Source organism: Hetaerina americana, unplaced genomic scaffold (assembly GCF_022747635.1).
Source record: "Hetaerina americana unplaced genomic scaffold, ioHetAmer1.1.p SCAF_3, whole genome shotgun sequence".
NCBI lineage: Eukaryota > Metazoa > Arthropoda > Insecta > Odonata > Calopterygidae > Hetaerina > Hetaerina americana.
The window spans coordinates 83,849,084-83,870,105 of record NW_027286874.1 but is presented as its reverse complement, the minus strand read 5'-3'; positions in this window follow the sequence as shown (position 1 = coordinate 83,870,105).

Genomic DNA, 21,022 nt, shown 5'->3' with positions numbered 1-21,022 from the left:
GACTCCCCAATTAGAGAACTCTTCCTGGCTGAAGTCAGAGTACTCTCATAGTTATATCATACCGATCCTTGAAGAAACTTTCCGTGAAATGTATGTTCTTAATGAAAGTTCGGCGTTTGTTCATCTCTCTAAGTCTGCAGTGTGAGTACACACACGATACTGACTGTTGAAGTTACGCTTAGCAATCACTAAACAATTTAAGAAATGTATTTATGTCATGAAGAGTTTGTCCGATACGAGAAACCATGGAGAGCTGCGCCAGCCCTTCTCAATATTGATGAACATAAATGGCCAAATAACGGAAAATGATTCCAAATATACATTGATCCTTCGGGCATCCGTTGAGTTTTTTGCTAACATGTACAAAACGCTGATGAATCCGGAATAGTATCTGTCATTTAAAAAACGATATATATCTACCAGTGTAACGCTACTGAATTTTAGGACGTCGCACAATAATTGGAAATTTTTACGGTATTTCAAATAATATTTGACTGTATCCGTATTACATTAAATTATAATTACGACGTAATACATCATTTTCCAATGAGACAAAAATATTTTTCAACGATCATCGACTCTTTTCACCAACACACTAAACAACCTGTGCACTCCGAGTTACAGATGAAACCTACAATGTAGCGTAAAAAATATTTTCAATATTCGTAAACGATTTCAAAAAGATTGCCTTACAATAATATTCTATTCCTGAAACTATAAATATATATATATATATATATATATATATATATATATATATATATATATATATATACACACACATATTTATTTATTTATTAAAATTTTTATGCTAATTACGTAAAAATATGAAATATTCATGGGAATTGCCGGCGGAAATTTTCGAGAATTGATTATGCAAATGAATTCAATACAATCCACTTTTTTCCAACGCTTATGAACAATGGTAAATACTTATTTTGAAAGCAGCATCCATGGATTAGTGTATTTGACATGTTAAAAATACTATTTCAGTTCAAAAATTACTAAAAGGGTATATTTACTTTAATTGGCGCATCTCCAACGAATTCCCCTTTGATTTAAATATTTGTCGCCAAAAATATAAGAACGAAATCGAGGCATAATTTATTGTGCGTGGATGGAAGGGAACACGATTAAAAATGTATTCATTAGCAATGCATGAAGCACACTATCATTCGTATAAAGTTCTCATTAATCGTTTTAAATAAAAGTAGAGAAAATATTTTTAGAGTTTTATGTCATTGCCTACTCTGAAAACAGCATCCCCCTCCATTATACCAAATAAGCCAGAGCGCAAGGTGGAACGTTATGCAATCACGAATATGCACGGCACATTTGCACCAGCATGTGGAGAACATATCCTCTGCCGAACTCCCCGGTCGATGGGAAGTATGCGCATGAATGAATGATTGCATGAATAAATGAATGTGGGGAAATTGACGCGAGCCGAAATCCCTTTGACTGGCCGTATGCGATGCACACCTCTACATTCTGCATATCAATATCCTACCGCCGCTTTTTCAGAATAATCTCGATGCATAACAAGTGATTCGCCATTTCTATCCCACGTAGAATTCCGAAATGAATCCCTGACGATAACAAATAAAAATCATTCGAAGGTTTCCGCGGAGTTGAACTGCTTGTCTCTGCATTTCCGCGTTCTCCATCCGCGTTGGTTGTCTTTGGGTGACGACAGCTTCGCTGGCCATCCTGCCTGCGTCTTCAGGTCGAAGGTGGCACCGTTGTGCGGCACTCGTCAACCTGTAGACACAGGCAGGATGGCCAGCAAACCGTCGTCACCCAAAGACAACCAACGCGGATAAAGAACCCGGATATGCAGAGAAAAGCAAATGAAAATCATCACGGGAAAACTGCTTGCGGCATGCGATTAGTTTCCATGAATCATCGATTCTTTGCTCAGGCCATAATCCTGAAAATAAAATTAGCCTATTTTTCAATCCTATCTGTAATCACTTTAATTACCATTTTAATTAACATTCATGCCTCCATGTCTCCGCGAGGAATATTTTTTTTTAATTGTTATAACAGTTTGAATTCAGGTCACACTTCATTTTTTCATTTTAAGCATTCTCTGTTTCCCATATACTTATAATTTAATTTTAAGCAATATGACCGCAATCGGAATAGTCTTCTTCTCTTTATATTTCTAAATGGAAGAATTTGCCTAACCCACCCTTCAATAATTCGAAATTATAAGTCCACCGGCATCATGAGATCTGGGGCAAAAGGGGAGGCGCGATAGGGCAACATCTCCCAATTACTAGAGCAGACGACGTCCTCAGGACCGCACACCATTGGGCCGTTTTTGTCGGTACGGATGTTGTGCCTCAGGGGGAGTCCGATCGAAGTGCTCTCCCGACTTTTCCAACCCCCGCCGCTCCCACCATCATCACTCATCCCTTCCATTCCTGTTGACCCGGCGGGCTGGTAATCCTACTCCGACAATTCCATCCCCACCGCGCGCACACACACAAACACATCCCTCTCTCACGCCGACGCCACCCTCCGACACAGACAGCCCTCCCGAGTCTCGCCACATCTGGCACGTCCCTCTTCGGCCCTCCTACAGTCACTTCTCTACCCGTTTGTACCTCTCTACCACGCTCTTCATTTGCCATTACATTTACCTTCCATCTCCGCCTTCCTCATCCCTTCAAACTGGCCTTCTCCCAGTCAATCACCCCTCGATGTACGATACACTACCGATTTACATTTGCAAGGCTTCACTCACAAGGAATTACATACTTGTGAAGTGGGCCAAAGGTTGATTTATACCTGGAGGGATAAATTGTGACACGAGAGAAATTGCATCGATTCGACTAATTACGAGGTATCGAAGATAAATCTTTTGGGAGATAATATAGTTCAATAGATATGTTCGGTGTAAAAAAAGGTGTCGTGTCACTGGACTTAAATTAATGTTTTAGAGCTGGTTTCTTCTTAAAATTAAAATTGGTCTCTATGTGGTAATAATTGTTTAATAATATTTGCAATCACTGAGGTTGACGAATCCTACTATACTACTTCTTTGTGTGTCATTCAATGCATTATTTGTTTATTGCCTTAAGTTCCCACATTAAACCATGAATTTTAATGGGACTAATTCGTAATTTTTTTAAAGTAATTACATAATTAAATTTACGAACATGTTTTTACGTCTTACTAATTTCAATAATTAATATTAACAATAATAATGGAAGTACCATTTATAAAGTCAGAGTAGTCTAGGAAATAGACCTCAGGAACCATTGGGTAAAAATGATAGAAATATGCTCTATATGACTGGTAAACCTCACCCAAACGAAGTAAAAAAAGTTTAATATCACGTATCCTTTTCATATGAGCTACTGTTATGCACGTGCGTTTGCATTTGTCTTGGCTTCTCCCCGATCCAACTAGTTTTTGCTGAATTCTCAAATTTCCGCCAGGCTAATTTCTCACTCTGCAATTCCCCCTGCGGTGAATTGCCAACGTCAAATTCCCTTCGTATGTGACTTGGTACCTAAAAGCAAAAATAGGAGATAAATAATGAAGCCATTTGTTCAAACGTTGAACGCAGAATGCCAGGCGCAAAGTGAAGCCATAGGATCACAATAGCGCCCAACGGTATGAGTGTTTTGTTTCATTCATCTTTTTCCTTCCACTTGGAAAGTGTTTATTTCTCCCCTTCCTACACTTTTCCTCTATCCTGCTTTACCCATTTACTTTTTCACCTCTCGAGCCTTCTGCATTTTTCCTTTATTCTCTTTTTCCTTTTTCTCTCTCCTCTCATTTGTATATGAACAATATGTTTTTCTAGTATGAATTTTCCAGTTCCCACGTGAAAAAGTGTGCCTCCGGAAAGAGTCACTTCCTAGAACATTATTAATACTTGCAATTATAATTATGAAAACAATAAAAAAAGAGAATGTGTAGTAACAAAAATTCTCTTCAAAAGTATTTGGATTCGTTTTGTTTTATTAAGAGTTATAGCAGTTTATTTGTTCTCGGTGTACTGTAGTGGATGTACATGAAATAATAATTTTTAATGATATTTCATTGCAAATATTGATTTAATTACTGCATGTGCATCGTACTCCATGATATTGTATGATCCAGAAGCATATAAACCCACCTATCTATCTTGGTACAATTTCCAGTCCCTTGTTCCATCCACAAACTTCTCCGTTTCTGAAAAGATTTATATTTAATTTCAATTGGGTGATACCGATGAATATTTTCAACTAGTAAATAATTTTTCCACTTTTTCAACAAAAAATCAGTCCATCATATCTGAAATACTGATTTTAGCTCTCATACTGCACTTCGTCGCAAGTCCAATCGTGCGCTAGTTCCATACTCCTTGTCCTTCACCCCACCCTGCTCTCCTCATTCCGTGCTCTTGGCATATTCATAAGAGGTTAATTATTTAAGCCTCGAGTGGAACATGGATTGGTGAAGTTAAAGCAAGACTGAGGGACAAAAAATTCACAGACGTAGTGAAAAAATGTATAAAAGGCACGACGGAAAAAACGAAGTAATTTGCTGTGCCTTGGCCGGATAAGTAACTAGGGCTGGGAAGGATTATACTAGTCGGGAATCCATTTTTTCGAGGGTAGAAACAACACAATCGAATTTTCATCCTTGGACGCCAAAGCGAAACTTGTACTCCCATGCAAATCAAGAGGGGAAGCAGTTTTTCCTGCCGCTCGTACCGAAAGTCTGCGTAAGATACATTACTAAAATGCCCATACTGCCAGTCATCCCTACACGCCTTTTAAGAGATTTATAAATTTTCGAGGCATACATTATTTTAAATTTAAAAATGTTTTTTAGCAGAACCATGCACTTGATACATTAACCATTATGGCTATTTGTTGGGCTGAAGTTGGTGAGTTTTAATAAAGAAACCCTATTTTAAGTAAATCATGAACATTATGATACATTAAAATTCACCAGGTAAATTTTACACTTCATTTATTCAATCGACCATAATTTTGGCGACATGCGCGATTATGAAGCTGTCGGATAATGGCAAAGAGCTCTGTAACCATGGCCGGTTGAGTAAATGAAATGTGAAAATTTACCATCTGATTTTAATTTATCGTAATGAACGTAAAACATATCCAAAAAGTAATTCCTGCTGCCATTTTCAATGTAACTCCTTTAGTTGAAGGAACTTTGTATTACGTTTCAGATTTTAACTCATTAATGATTCCAATTAGAACTCTTTGAGAAATGCTTTTTTTCACCTCTATTGACAAAATTATGAAGAGATGTGAGTAATTCCACGTTGACACGAGAGTGTACAAACGGTGACAAATTGAGCCAAAGCTATTCACTTCACTTTAAGTGTTTACCACAAGGAATTCAAGAAACGGAGGGAAATGTTTATTGCATTTTTCATAAATCTTCCAGAAACAGAACAGATCTCAAGCCCGGAAAACTCAGCATAGTCCACAAAAACAATCCGATACCGACTCTTATCATTACCAATCCAAACTCCCCAAATTTGTTTGTTCCAATTCAAACACCCAAAATCTCCTTTTGAAAAATATGTCACTCCATACCACTGTTTAATTTCGTTTTTTTTGAATTTCTCTACCTTCAATATTTTAAGAAAATTGTTTTACAGAATGTAAATTATTTGTTTTGAAATTACATATTAACATAACTTTCACTTAAGTTACCATTACAGAAGATAAACCTAAGGAAATGAGGTTTTTTAGGAAATGTACTCAACTTCAAGAATATTGATCAACAGTTGACCATCTTCATTGAGTATGGTAATTGTGTGCATCAAAAGGCCATTACTTTAAAGAAGGAATGTTGACGTAAGCACGACTTAGTGTAAATTCATTAATTTGAGATATTAGGAAGATGGTCTCTATATTTGGTATAATCCATTCTGTTACATTTCCTTGTCTACCTAAGATCAATTAGAGGCGAGGTCCAAGGGATTGTAATTCATGAATGCTTGATCTCCTTTCCCACCCCCGCCAAAAACCTCTAAATTCACGTCCCTTTTCTCCAACAGTCGCCAATCCTTTGCTTCCATTTATTTTTCAGAAATTTTACTCCAGGTTTTCCTTTAAGCAATTCCCTACACACTATTCAGGGTGATAGATGACTTTATTTTCTACCTTTTTTTTGGGAAATTCCAAAGGTTCCGTTTAAATGCTTCCATATTAGTTTTTATTTTAAGAAAAGTGAATGCTATAGTGAAGACGTTCGTTTTGATCAAGTTCTGGTATTGGTAAATACAATAGAAATTCACTCTTTTCTGACGATACTCTTACGTTTTCTATAAAAATGAATAATGCATTTTTTTTTAATTTTTTGTGCGGGATGGTTTCCTAACATCCTTCTACCTCAAGCCCCATGGCGGGTTTCAGTTTAGAGTTTAGTGGTAAATGTTGATCATTCCAATATGGTCCACTCATATGTGGGGGCGGTAAAAGAAACCAACACACTGATAAATTTTTATTCTACGAGTAGATTAGTTTTTCAGCATTTTTTTCATTTTTCGGAATTATTCAATCATATTTAATGCTTTTGCGTGGCTAATCGCCACATGAGTTTACAGATTATTTTATAAAAAGAAATTCATACTTCATTGTACTAAATAGGTGGCTATTCAGATGTAATCATAATGATTTCGAAGTTATTTAACCAATTTGTTTTGAATGTTCAATCCAAAATTCCCTTTGCACATTTTGAACTACCACAGAAACCTGCCAGGCAATGTATAAATGCTTACTGAAAGTAAATGTGGCATAGAAATTAAAAGAATTAGGATGGAAGTCCTTTGAGACACGAAGACAGATAATGAGACTACAGTAGTGTCTTACTGTACTAAAATACTCGTTCTTCCCTCTCATGATTCTCGAACACAATACAGCCAAGAAAATTAATGAATCAATGTTGATCGAAATACTTCACTGTCGGTTGTAATTCCTTATACCAAAATTTCACATTTATCCTCAATTATTTATTTAATGGCAGATCTCCAAACGCCGCCCCCCCTCCCCGGACCACACACACAACTTAGTGACGGCTAGTAGGTTATGATGCGGTTGAGGATATGGATGTGTAAAACCGAGATTAACAAACACGCTTTGATTTGCTATGAGTTAGGGCTACGAAGAGCGCGCAATTATTTTCGACATGTTTTCCTATCCTTGAGTACCTTCTTTCCCCACCCTCTCCTACCTACTATGCTCAATCCTATCTGCATCACCTCCTAGTTAATCCCTTCCCATCTATCAACCTGCCTCGTTCCCCTCTCTTTCTCTCCATTGCTTTTCCTCCCGCTCTTCATCCATTTCCCCGTTCCCTCTGTCCCTTCCCCTCTTCCATATCCCTTTCTCCCACCGCACCAACCCTTCCCCTTCAGATGTCTGCCGTGAATATATAGCTCGCCAAAACACTCGCACACATACTCAGGTGCACACACAGACGGCGCGGCCCGCGTCCGCACACACTAGCGCGTGAACACCGGCGGCGGCTGCAGAGGGTGGTTGGGTTCTCGGGTCAATAGCAAGAGCGAGGGCGAGGCGCAGGGGTACGAGAGAGGGAAGGCGGGGATCGCCAAGGGGAGGGGGTGGGGTTAGAGAGGGCGCATGGGAATCGCCGATGCCGTCATGATACGCAGTGCGAGGGGAGGGAGGAATGGTGTGGTGAGCGCGCTTTCCAGAGTCCTCTTCACCGTGCCATTCCACCCTTCTCGTCCGTTAACGAGGAGGATTATTCCGCTGCACTCCCACAACTCTGAACAACCCGTTTTACTTCGCCTGCCGCCGCCATCCTAAAATCGAAACTGTCCGACAGCGTGATTTCGCGGAAAACCGAAGTTGAAATAGTACAGGGGAACGTCAGAAAAAATCGAGTAATAGCCTTTTGATTTTACCCCAATAGAAATCCGGATCGCGGCGTAATCCGTTTGCACTGAATTGACACGCAGAACGGTTGAGAAATTTTCTCGTTGGTACGTGATCCCAGCGACAGGAAGGTCCAAGGGTAGGGTCGCTTTACCCAGCGCAGGAAGGACACTTGCCCTTGCAATTGGGGGCAGCACGTCCCACGGGAAGGATGAATCTCATTTGCGCGTGAAAGAGTCTCATCCGTAGGATCTCTTGACAATACTATTTTAAGTACTAGACTACAATAACAAATAAAAATGAATAATCAACGCGCCGGTGATTGAATTGGCGAAAGCAGTATCTATTAAATAGTCTAATTTTCTGTTCTTAATCTAAATATATGTGAGGGAAAGGGACGATCCCCTAGGAGTTCCAATTTAAATTCCAATGTTTTTGTACAATTTCAAAATGTTTTTCTTGGGCTTTACAATGGAGAATTTCCGCTGAGTCAAGTCTACGGTCGTGTGTTTCATTTATGTGATTCTTTTTATTTTTCCAACTAACCACCCAAGAATATTTGGACGAATTTAATTGTAAGTGCTTTCAATTACCAGTACTATTTTATCTCAATCCTCTTTCCTAGTCTTCTAAGAGACTAATCAAAACTTTTTTGCCAAGCAATAATATTCAACAGAAATATGTTCGAAAGAGTGAATCGATCCTGCGAGTCATTACGAGGCTAAGTGGAAAGTGGAAGACCAGCTGCTATTAAATGTGCAATTGAAAAAAGGTGAAAAAGAATTTTGTGGAATTTTGACAAGGGAAAATAATTATCATTAATAATTTCATAGAATTTCTAAACGCAAATTTAAAATTCATCAATATTTCAGCCTCGTGCTTTTCATATTGCAAGTACTTATTTTCTCTAGATAATTTAATCAGGTGTGGTCTAATCGTCACTATTGAGGAATATTTTAATTATAAAGGCATGAACAAAAGTTGTTTTTCGGGAGACGCAGCGGAAGCTATCCTCATTAGCTAGGGACTGAAAGGGCAATCTGGTGTGACATATTAAGCTATAAGTCCAGTGGAACTTTCAAGCTCATTTGATTAATAATTCATTTTACTGAATGGGGTTTATAAACAAAAATAACATTTTTATAACATATGTGTCTCTTTCAATATCTAATAATGAAACAGTAAAAGCTAAAACTGCTTGATCACACATATTCACAAAGAGCTAAAATTCTGTATTATGTTGTCTCAATGTTTACGATTTGGACGGCAATATGAAACCATATAACTTGAGCGAGTTAAACCCCATTAACATTGGTTTTGTTATCCCCTAATCCATTCTAAACCACAACAAATATTTCAAAAGATGGACGTTTCTGGGGACAACTCTTTACGCTGATAACTTCAAAAGGTTTCAGAGAAAGGATGAGCGAGTGAAAGTACGACTGCCTCCACAAAGAAAATTTTACGTTGAAATAAATAATCCTCTTCCACGTCCTTTTACCATCGGATCATGCTTTTTAAATTAATATTTAACATCCTGGAAAAGATTCCTTTGAACTGGATCGCTAATGGTATCTTTGAAATTTCATGTGCACTATTTACCTCTAACCATTAGCCTAAACCTTACGAGTACGCCTATTTTGTGCTTATAATTCTGAAATAAGATATTTAGAAAAGAACCGCTACCCTGGTAGACAGTAGCAAAACGGTAGACGCAGAATAGAGGGCAATAGAAAACTAACGTTGGAAAACGATGGCTGGCCATGGCTTGATAGCATTGACGAAAAACTCATAAAAACCTGAGCTGTGCTATACGTATCGATACCCATACCCTTTCTATCGATCGTGTTTAAACTGGGAAATGTCTGCATTGACACAACGGGCGGTGGATTAAAGGGGCTGACTGCATGCGATGTCAGCGGACGTACCCAGCAAGAGACGAGGGAAACGGGAGCTACAGGCACCCTAAAGAATTTGTCCTTAATATGGAACTTTTATCATGAACTTACTCAGATATTTCTATAATGCTGAACAATTCCAATGATACAGCTTATTTACATGGGCTTCGACAGCCGAAAAACTTCTGTCACCAGGGAATTTATTACCCAGGAAAAAGAAATTTTCTCTTTCCGAGCTCTCATTTGACCATCTTTCTCGTTGAATTTTTATTGTGCAGGCGAAAAAGCGAAATAATTATCACTACTATTACTTTAATGGAGTGGATAATAGTACATTGCTACCTTATTTCGGTCATACACACCGACCTCCTTTTCGAGTTAAGAACCATGAGGTGAGAAATTTGAAACGAAGGTCATCCCTTTTTTGACGAAAGTTTAGTGACTGATTCATTGATGGATGATGATATGGAAACTGAAGAAAACTCAAATGAAAAGGATAGTTCCCATGCCAGTAAGACGTTTTCAGTTCTCGTTTAAAGACCATAAAATAAAATGCACCTAATCTAAAAACAAACTAAAAAGTATGTTTGTTTATGGACCCGACAGCGAAAGAAAATTCACATATATCTCATAGGAACTTTTGCGAAATTCGATAGGGATTCAAAGATAAGTCTTGTATTCAAGGAATCTCTCTTGTCCAGTAGTTTGGATTTCAATTTTTACACAGCTACGTACAGAAAAATCGTCCCTGATCGCTATGCTGTCGTAGATCCATCCCATTGCAAACAACTCTCAAGCATAAGAGCAATAAAAAGCCTTTTGACCATACAATCTGAGGAATAGCTAAGCTATTTATTCCAACTTGTGAAGATTTCTTCTGTGAGCCATGGTTGCAAGATGGTTTCTGCGTTTCACACGGTGGAAGATGAATGAAATAACTCAAATCAATTCCTTTTTCCACGAGTTCGTTTTCAAAGAGAATGGTGTCCATAAGTATTTCTTTTTTACCAGATGTAGCTTATGTGTTCATAATACACACCAAATTAATTTAGTTGCTACAGTTTGACATGCTCTAAATGTTCCGACTATGACATAAGCCCAGCGTTGAAACTGTAATTGCGTAAACGTGAATACAGTATTTTTCAGATGGCATTGAGGAAAATCTTACGAGTCCCAGCAGTTTCCCCCGAAGAGATTAGATTGTTCCGAATAAGAAATCATTGAATTACTCAATAGTTAGACTTCAAAATTCTTTCATTCGATAAATCTACAGATAAGAGTGGCTAGAAATGAACGAGTTTAACTTAATGATTTCGTCATTCTTATTCCCGTAGAGGCTAGCACTAAAGTTTCGGGTCAAAAGAAGCGAATTATATAAATTACCACGTACAATGTGAACAGTGGAGAAATCCGTGACTCGTGGATCATGCATCATAACAATTTGTATTGCATCATGTGACGTAAAGAGCATGGTACATCCGGATCATCATTAAAGCCGTCAATCAAAGAGGGAATTCCAAAAAACTGAATGATGAAATTCTCGAGTGATTTAAGTTGACTGCTGACAATTCTATGCGTAATACTATTCCACCAAATGGGCACAAAAAATTACTAACGGCATAATCACGTAAAACGTTAACTACCATGTGCACGGGAAACAAAACTTTTCAATTTTGCTCAAGTTTTGCAACTCAACCGTAGTGCTATTAAATATCAATGTATGAATTTTCACCGCAAAGAATTATGATTTAAAATTAATGTGATTTTTTCAAAAAAAATAGTCAAGTATAACTTTACTGATAGTATCCTGAATACACGAATGATTCCCTCGTCCGATTCCTTCCATTCTCAAATCCTTTAAATGATGAAAATTTTGTTAGCACTGTTGCGGTAGCTGCACCACACACGTCCATCTAACCAACTCCAGATTTTACACACAATTATCGGCTGTAACGCTTTAACGAAATTGCCTATTTATTTATTAGGGGATCAATGCTTGAGACTTGATTAGTGCTTCATAATTTGAAGAGTGTAATATTTCCCTGGTAATGAATGAGATGATTCTCACGTGAAACTCTCCCACAAACTCTCACTATTAAGTTCACCCAAGATTTATTCGCAAAATAATCCCTCGCCATACTTACCACATAAAACTGATCTCAAAATTCAACGAATATTTTATCCCTCAAGTTTGAGAGGAGGTTGAATAGCATAAGTTTATCGACGAATGAAGTTAGTTGCCCTGAGATGGACGGCGTTGAACCCAACATTTCCGGCATCTTTTCCTTATAGATGCCTTTCATTAAAATTGCTGGCGAGTCCTTCGTGGCGGGCCAACTTAGTTCAGAAGAGAAGGTAACGGAAGTTTTCTTTCCAAGAATTCGGCTTGTCCGATTATGATAGGCTACCAATCGAATACTCTGATAAGAAAAGTATACCTTTTCTAAATTCACTTAAATGCATAAAGCAGAATATTTTCAAGTCAAGACTATAAGCGCTGAAGTTTACTTTCTTCTAGAAAGTGATCAATATTCGATCGTAATTCGATTTTATAAAAGTTCAATCATATTTCATTGTAAACATATTGAAAGGCAATGGCATATTCAAGGACAGGGATGAAAGGGAGAACTTTAGGAAAGTGGGGTAGAGTAAAGAAAAGAGTGGTCTTTTCAGATAGAATGAAGGGAAGCAGAAGTTACGAAGAAAAGAAGGAAGAAATAGGACGCTCCCAGGATACCCAGGAATAGAAAGCCGTTAGGAATCGTCCAAAACCTACCTATAAATAGCTCGAATAACTAGTTTGATTGGTTTGTTTCGTTATTTAATACACTTATAAGCAAGCAAGAGTGAAGTCTTGAATTCCTGGATACTTAATGATTTTATAAAGATTTTTCAAAACGAGAAGTTTCACTTGAAAATGAAATGGATGAAGTTCGGAAAAAAATGGATAACGAGTGACACTGATACCAGACATGGGCACATATCTCCTAACACAGGTGAAAGATATCAAAAACTGATGTTGACAGCGTATAATTTAAATGAAAGGTATTTCAAATATTGTTTCAAATCAAATTTCAATTAAAAAAAGTAAATTCACAACCCAAGATGAAATATCTCACCATAATGCTGTAAATGTTGTGGAAACCGGTAGGTTCTTCAGCAGGATGATCGTAAGCAATACGGTATTTTTCCCACTTAGTATCAACTAATGATTTGCACTGCCGTTACGTTTGGTAGATACGGTTCAGGGTGAAAATCAATAGCCATTCCCTCGACGTAAACTCCAACGATGAGTGGAAACTCATGAAAACTGAATTCTCACGGCACGATAATTTGTGAGTGTTAATTAATGTCTTGATATCTACGAATGTAACAGAAACGACAAGATAATTTTCAGAATATTTTTAGAAAGGAGTGCTTTAACGATTTATCTTAAAAGGATGAAACTTCAACGAATATGTTTGCTTTATTTATTCAATTTATTACGTTAAATCGGTAAAACATTTCGTATGTATTTGACTGATAATTCAGATTTTTAAGTTTTTAATAGCAGAACTGACGAGGTCGTATCGAGAGAGTAGTGGGCCGCCACCCGTCCAGGAAATACGGGATTTCTACCAACTAGGAGGTCTAGTTCAGTATCCCGAACCGCATCGGTCCAGGAGGACGAAGACCCCGCAATTGGGGAAAAAACGAAGTACGATGGCGAATTCTTGCTTTCCATGAAAAATCGCCCATGTTTCCGTCGTTGGTGCTACGGTACACTGTTGCTGACGTGACGAGAACTTCTCCTGGATGAAAAGTTGCTACGTACACCCCACTGTCCGTTCATAGCACGGTATGCTACCCGGGTGGCGATGACGGCTGAGCTAAATCTTTCGTCGTTAAAGAGCCCTAGTGCAAAAAAATGTTTTACCCCTTAACAGATGCTGAGCAGTGCTGCTATGCCCGACCATTGTGCGCAAAGTAAAGATGAAGTACCTAAATAAAAAGTTGCCAGAGGCACAAAAACAAATCGAAAAAAATTTCATCTAAAATATTCTTCAATTTTCGTCCTTGAAATTACCTCATTAGATTTTCAGAGAAGAAATAGGAGCTAAATATTGCACATTAAACAAAACACAGTGTGCCTGATTTCTAATCGAAATATGAAGCCACGCGAATCCTCACACTCACTTGGTTTTTTCACCCCCTGAACAGTGGTGCAGGAATCGTGGGGAATCGAGAGTACTGCTCTCCTCGCCGCTTTCCACCCTCCCTCCCACACCCTAGTCGACTGGGAGTTAGGAAGGAGGCAAAATTTATCTTTTGACGCCACCACTCCTCTCACCTCCCCCTCGCCCTCTCTTCGTTCCTCCTTAACCCTCCTCCCTCTTCCACTATACCTCTCCCGCCTTCTCCCCAAGGCAAAAAATTATAACAGGAGAGCAGCTCAGGAAGGATTCATAAGTACAAGTTGCAGCATGGCTGCAACAAAACCAACACGGCAATCTGTTCACTCACTTCACAATACTGATAATAAAAGTTGCACCCAAGAACATGTGGGTGGTGTAAGTTAGCAATTTTTAGACATCTGATATGTTTCCCACACCAGTGATCATGAGAGAAGGCACCAGAGATGGTCTTCTGTAGGTATAACAAATAATGTGTTTCTGAAAAATGATACACGGCTAACACCTGACAAAGGAAATGGTAGCTTACTACCACAGCTACATGCAAAACGCACGTAACCCTTGATTGCCCTAGCACTGGGCCGCTGTAGCACTACTGCTCGGTTTATTTTTTGACATCTACACAAGAGAAATAAAGAGCGATAAAATTCGATCTCCGAACAAGCCTCGGGCTTCAAAACCAAGCCTTCCCTTAATGATCAATCTGATATCACAGATTTGTAGTTGCCCTTCTTTTCTATCCCATTTATGTCGGCACATATTTTATTCCACGATATCGAACTAGATGGCCGAACAAATTCGTTTCACTCGAATGATTCCCGCGTAGAGGAGCAGGTGTGTTGGCGTATATTTACCCTCGCCCGCTATCAGATCAAAGATATCCATTTTCTCCTTCCCATGATTATGAAACAAAAGGGCAAAGGGGATAGAAGTTGAGCAAGATGCAAACGCAGAAATGCCACAATACCCTGAACTCAGTCGAGTACACGTATTCACGCGCGCAACTGCTAATTGTCATTCCCGCGTAAATTGGAAAGCGGAACTTGTAATTAGGCGACTCGGTATGTTTCCAGCTATGCTTATTTGCTATGTCCAGCAATTAGGATGACCGTCCTGAAAAATATGACGCATTCTGCGACTGCTTGACAAACGGATTTATAGCTTTCAAACTACCTCAGCATACTTTCCGCGTGAATAGCATTAATTATGATGATTCCATTCTGAGCGGCTGTATTAATGCTTGTTATGTTACCTGTAATCAGAATTATAACTGCTATAGGAATACTTTCTTGTTATCTAAAGATTAATATGCACATGAATAATTGGGGCTCACTTAACTTCTTCCCCACTCTAATACTGCTTTCGAAATGATATTCAGATAAAAACTGGGCATTCATTTTGGACGAAAATACGGATTCAGACAAATTGTCAGCTGCTGACATCTCAATTTAGAAATCGAAAGAGAACAAAGCGTTGCTAAAAATACAGATTGGTAAAGGCCATCTGCGAATCATTTTCCCACTGCTGTGCATAAATAAATGACAACCTAAAAGTAATAGCGATTAGAAGTAATGACTGACACCTTATTTCCATAATAATAGAGTTCTGGGACCACATTTTTCCATTTCTGGTCAAATAAAATTCTATATTTATAGTGATTGCATCACTTTTGTATCTGAGGCAGGAAAAATGTGTCTTTTATTATTTATTATAAGATGGGATATTCTTTAGTTTCAAATTCTCGTTTCGCATGAGAACTGGTTTTATTTTACACTTTGATTTTCAAATATATTTACTGTCTAAAAAAAGTACATGTACCTTCAACGCTACCAGTCTTGGGTATCAATGAAGCAACGATGAAGGTGTGATTTGTTAGGACATTTCGAATATTTTTGGACAGGAATGCAACAGGAAATATAAAATCAGCAGTGCATATGAAACACGTTAACTTCCTTAGGAAATTGTGCGGGTGTGTCGGTAAACAAATAAAATATCGTTCTTTATAATAACGCCAATATTCTATAGTAATATCGTTCAAAAGAAGTGGAGCAAAAGAGGTTATACTAATGGACATAGAGGAAAATTGTCTCCATATGAACTTAAATGCTTACATTAAAACAGTCGATGTGTTTCCAATGCTTCGTGTTAAATTACATTCATTATTATCTCCTTAAATATTAATTCTAACACTAAGTCACGGTTAAAATATTCGAAAAATTACACAGTGCTCCTTGAATTCGAATATCGCACACGTGTATCGCAGACGTGTGCGATACGTCTGCGATAATGCGATTTACATGTACTATGTTTGAATTAAATCAATGTACATATGGCCTATGCTTATTTTACATTTCTAATATCTCGATCATAATGAAATCGAAATGAAGAGGATATGGATGCCTTATATAGATAAATTCATTTCTAAATATTAAATTAATATGCTACAATCTTTGGGCAAATCAGAAGAATGTGCGGTGAACGCAATACGATTCCATTAAACGAACTGTAGAATTGTGCGATGAAAAAGTAAAGGAGAGGTATTATCTCGCGCTTTCGAGTCACACTTCAATCGCATAGCAAATACCTGGAATCCACCGGAGAAGTGCAAATAAAGAATTAATAAAATATCACAGGAAATCCGCTAGATTTGTAAATGTATTTTTAAGAAAAGAAAGAACGTGACATGGATGACGGAGATTATAAAAAGGAAGCCCATCTGACGCGAAGAGAGCAAGTCGCGCGAAGACTTGTAAAATATTAGAAAGTTAAAATGGCATCGTGTACTGAATGTAGTGTACTTATGAAACAGATGGAATTGTTAGGACGATGCACTACATCAGCAGGCTGAACCGCCGGATTAAATGAGAGAAAATAATTTCACTCTGATAGATTTAAATATTAATATATCAATTTATATCACTCAAGCCCTCTTTTAAAATTTCCCTGATACGGTCCACAATCAAAGGTTACCACCACGACTATTTTTCATCGTAAAGCCTTTTTGTCTTTTATCATTCTTTTAATGGACACTCCACGTTTTTCCACAGTAACTTGGGGCCCTAACATGCCCTGTTCGCAATGCGCACGGCGCGAGAAAGAATTAAGCTTAGGCACCGATTTCGTTCAATACGGTAAAAACGTCGTCAAATGGCACAGCGTGAACATGGCATGTGGAAGCGATGGGTGCCTTCTGTTTACATCGATCGCGATTGCAAAGGATCGAAACCTTCGCGATATTCAATTCACACGGCGCAGCGACATTCAAAATCGAACATGGCGCAGCCCCTACCTACGCCACCCAAGGCTGATTCAGAAGGAGAATTGACGCGCCAGGGCTCGCTGGCGGAATATTTCGGAGTGGACGTCATCGGGCGATCGAGGAAAACCCGGGGAACGAGACGCCGCGGTGGGTGGGACCAAAATCTGGCGCGAACGAGTTTGCTCGACGCCCCTCTCGTTTACGCAACGTGTGCACGCACGCTCATCGATGCTATTTTTAGTGATCCTTGGAGATCCTCGTTTCAGTCTGCTCACCCTGTCCGTTATTGTGCGTCATGCAGGTCAAGCTTTCCACGTGGATTTGCAGGAAACGCCGTGACAGTACTACCTGGGGCACGCCTCTCAAAACCATAAGTCAGTAATAATTCGCTATAATTGTAAATGGACCCCTCATCTCCCAATTGGACGTACAATTTATTAGTCTCAAAGTGCTTCGCACAGTGAGTTGAAGGCGAAAAAGGAAAGCTGTAAGGAAAGTCCAAAATTGTTTATTTAATACATTTTTTACATGAAATGTTTAAAACATATTTTAGATTCAATGGTTTGAAACTGTGAAGGCGCCACGTAGCAACGTAGAATGTGTTATTTCATCAGAGAATTTATCCAATGCAGTTAGATTTATAATTAAAATTAATAAAAAGGGTTGAAGTCAACCAACTTCACAAAAACTTACTTCTTCAAATCGTTCTATAAATCTTCAATATCGATGTAATGTAGAATCTGTCGATGAAATTACTTGAAAAATAAAACACGTTCAATAATTCTGTATTTAACATAATTCACCTTTGTTTTAATTATTGCTTTCATCTATTAATGAATGAAATGGTTTCTCGGGGTGTTCTGTATTTGAATTCTTCTCGTGTTATCACTTTTCTGACCTTTGAAAACGTAATATCTTATCAGGTGGAAAACACGAGAAATATTTTCTATATTTAACAATTTTATTTAACAAATGGTTGAAATTGTATTAGGCAAATACAATTAAAATCTAGTAAATAGGAATAAAATCTTACTCAAACAGAAATGGTGCAAACGCGGCTTGATGCAAAGTCATTTCTATATTTTACAAGAATCTCCGAGGATCTCAGCACATGATTCTGAGGAGAAAAACCGCGAGCGTTAGCAAAGATATATTTTTCGATCGCGCGACGAAAACTGCTCCGTACGAAAGGCAGGGGAGCTACGTGTCGATCTGAAGTATTGTGCAACCATCGTCGGCGATACTCGTACAAGGTCCTAAAGAGGGTCAAATTCCTCACTCACTGCGAACAGAGCTTAAACTTGAAGAGTCTCTTTTAAGAGTTACAGTACTCTTAGCATGTATCCATTGGCAGTAAGATATCTAATAAATGTATACAAGTTAATCAATGTCATATGGTCAAATTCTGATAATATTGCATCCAAGGACGTATATTAGTTGCAAATACATATAATATCCACGAAAGAATTTTTCTCAAAAATATGCCCAGGGACAAAATTTCGATTCAATTTACATTAGTCTTAGACCCTTGACGAGAGCATTAGATCCTTATGGATACAAAAAGTATTTATAAGAACTATGAATGGCTTTAAGTAAAATTCGATATAATTCTGGCGAAATGTCATAAAATCTCCAATAAATTAACTTCTTCCAAAAACATTGTTCATTGATGCGTTTAATTTGAGTATTTTAGTATGATGAATTAAAATATTAAATTGTAAGTATGAGTTTATTTAAAGTTCTTAGACAAATAAATAGTCATCCGAGAAATATTGAGCCCAGAGGTCATCTTTCCAAAACTATACTCTTTAGATATAAGAGTGGTTTTGAAGCTAAGGCTATATATTTTATAAATATATGATAAATCTTGGAGAAAAAAAAGAGATTTAAGTCTCTGAACAAAATTCGAATTCAAACGCATGCACCGATCATTAAGAACAACTGACTTTTCCAGGAATTTTGAACTGATAACATCCTTATAAGGGGTTGCTACTCAGTGAAATTCTAGGTTTCCTCTAGCATATCTTGAGAGCTCCAAATTTCAGGAATTACGATGAAACATAACAAGATAATCTCCTCCCCGATATAGCCGCTAAAGAGGCGCCATGGCGCGATAGCTGCCGCGGCGCCACGTCGTGCATTATCGCCATATCAAACTGATGACTGAAGGATTTTCCCTGAATAGTATCTCAGTAATAACCGAATGACCGCCTTATTGGAAATGAGGCTAGGCATTTCGTCTCCTTAGAACAATTTCGGTTATTAGGCATATCGGCTCCTTCTAATTAACAATTCCAAAATTACTAGGAAGGTCATAGGAATCATCGCACTTCGTCAATCAAATTTAAGATATTTTATCACTTGTTTATATTTTTATCGCAGCCGAAATAATAGTTGCTATTATCAATTTTGGTAAAGAGGAGGAGTATCTACAACTGTTTCATGCGTCAAAAATGTTTCCCCTACACCCGCGGGGTGGATAAGGTTACATTTTGGCAAAGAAAAGAATATCTATTCCAACTTAGCCAAGCCACCCAAACATATTGCAGTCGTACAACGTATTCTATTGATGATTTGTTCATTCAATTCAACGAAATAGCCCCGATATTTTTGGCATACGTATTGAGACATCCGATGAATAAAGTGAATATTTTATGTGACCTACACATGAGAGCTTTCTTTGTAAAACGGACCTCAAAAGTCCTTTTCTAAGAATAGGTCCCATAAAGGTAGCGTATAAGTAACAAGAAGTGACGACAAAGGCCTCCCAGGAAACCAACGGAAAAAGCAATGCTAGCGTGTCTCAGCTGGCAGCGGGTGATTCACGGCTAATTCCTATTTACCGAGGGAAAGAATGTGAAAACAGATGAGAAGTAGGGAGCGAGGGGAACGATGCCGTTCAAGGACCGATGATTCCAGGAATAAACGAGGATGTTTGGTCACGCCCTGTATTGTTTAGGGGCGCGGCGTCCACATCTTGAGGGCGCCGGCGCCTACGGACACACGCATGAGTGAGATAATGGCGGCGCCTTTTATTTACGGTCGAAAGAGGTTCGCGGTGCGGTTCCATCTCTAATTCAGCCACTGTACGGAGGAGGTGAGCCACGGGAAGAGAAGCAGGCACAACGTCGCTCAGAGAAGAAAACTGCGTCCGAGGGAAACGCGGTGCCGCGGATTGCCTCGGAGGGAAAACGGATCGATGTCCTCGCGCCCGCCCTCTTAGGATGTCTTATCAGCTGAGCGCCAAGTCATGGGGGGATGTGGAGGGAGGAGGAGAATGTGAAATTTACTCGCCGAGAGATCGTGTCTATATGTCGTTTGGAAACTCGGGCCCAAATCGCTCGCTCTTTTACTGCGTACTCGGGCGCCGACGAGTCCTCGCTGGTTATATAGGTTGAGTTTCACGAAGACTTCCTGATTCCCTCCCTCCATAAATGCAAGAGATACAGCTGGGTAATCAGGATCGAGGAGCGTCCGATGATGCACGGAAGTTTGTGCCCACATTATCTAAGTCCAACGAAAATATGGTTGCTTGCCGCACCAAAATGTAGGGTTACATTTTTGACGGCAACTATTTCGAGTTTGAGGCAAATTAAAAGAAATCCCGCCGTGAAAATTCCGTTATTCAACACGCCCCAATTTTTCATTCACATTAATTTTACAAATAATGCGAGTGTTCTTTCCGAATTCTCCGCAAAATGTCAATGTCGCGAAGTACCAAGCAATATTTTCCACGCATATTTTTCAATACCTCTCGTAATCGTAGTGGTTACGTTAATCCACATGATCCACGACTCGAGTGACGCAGAACTC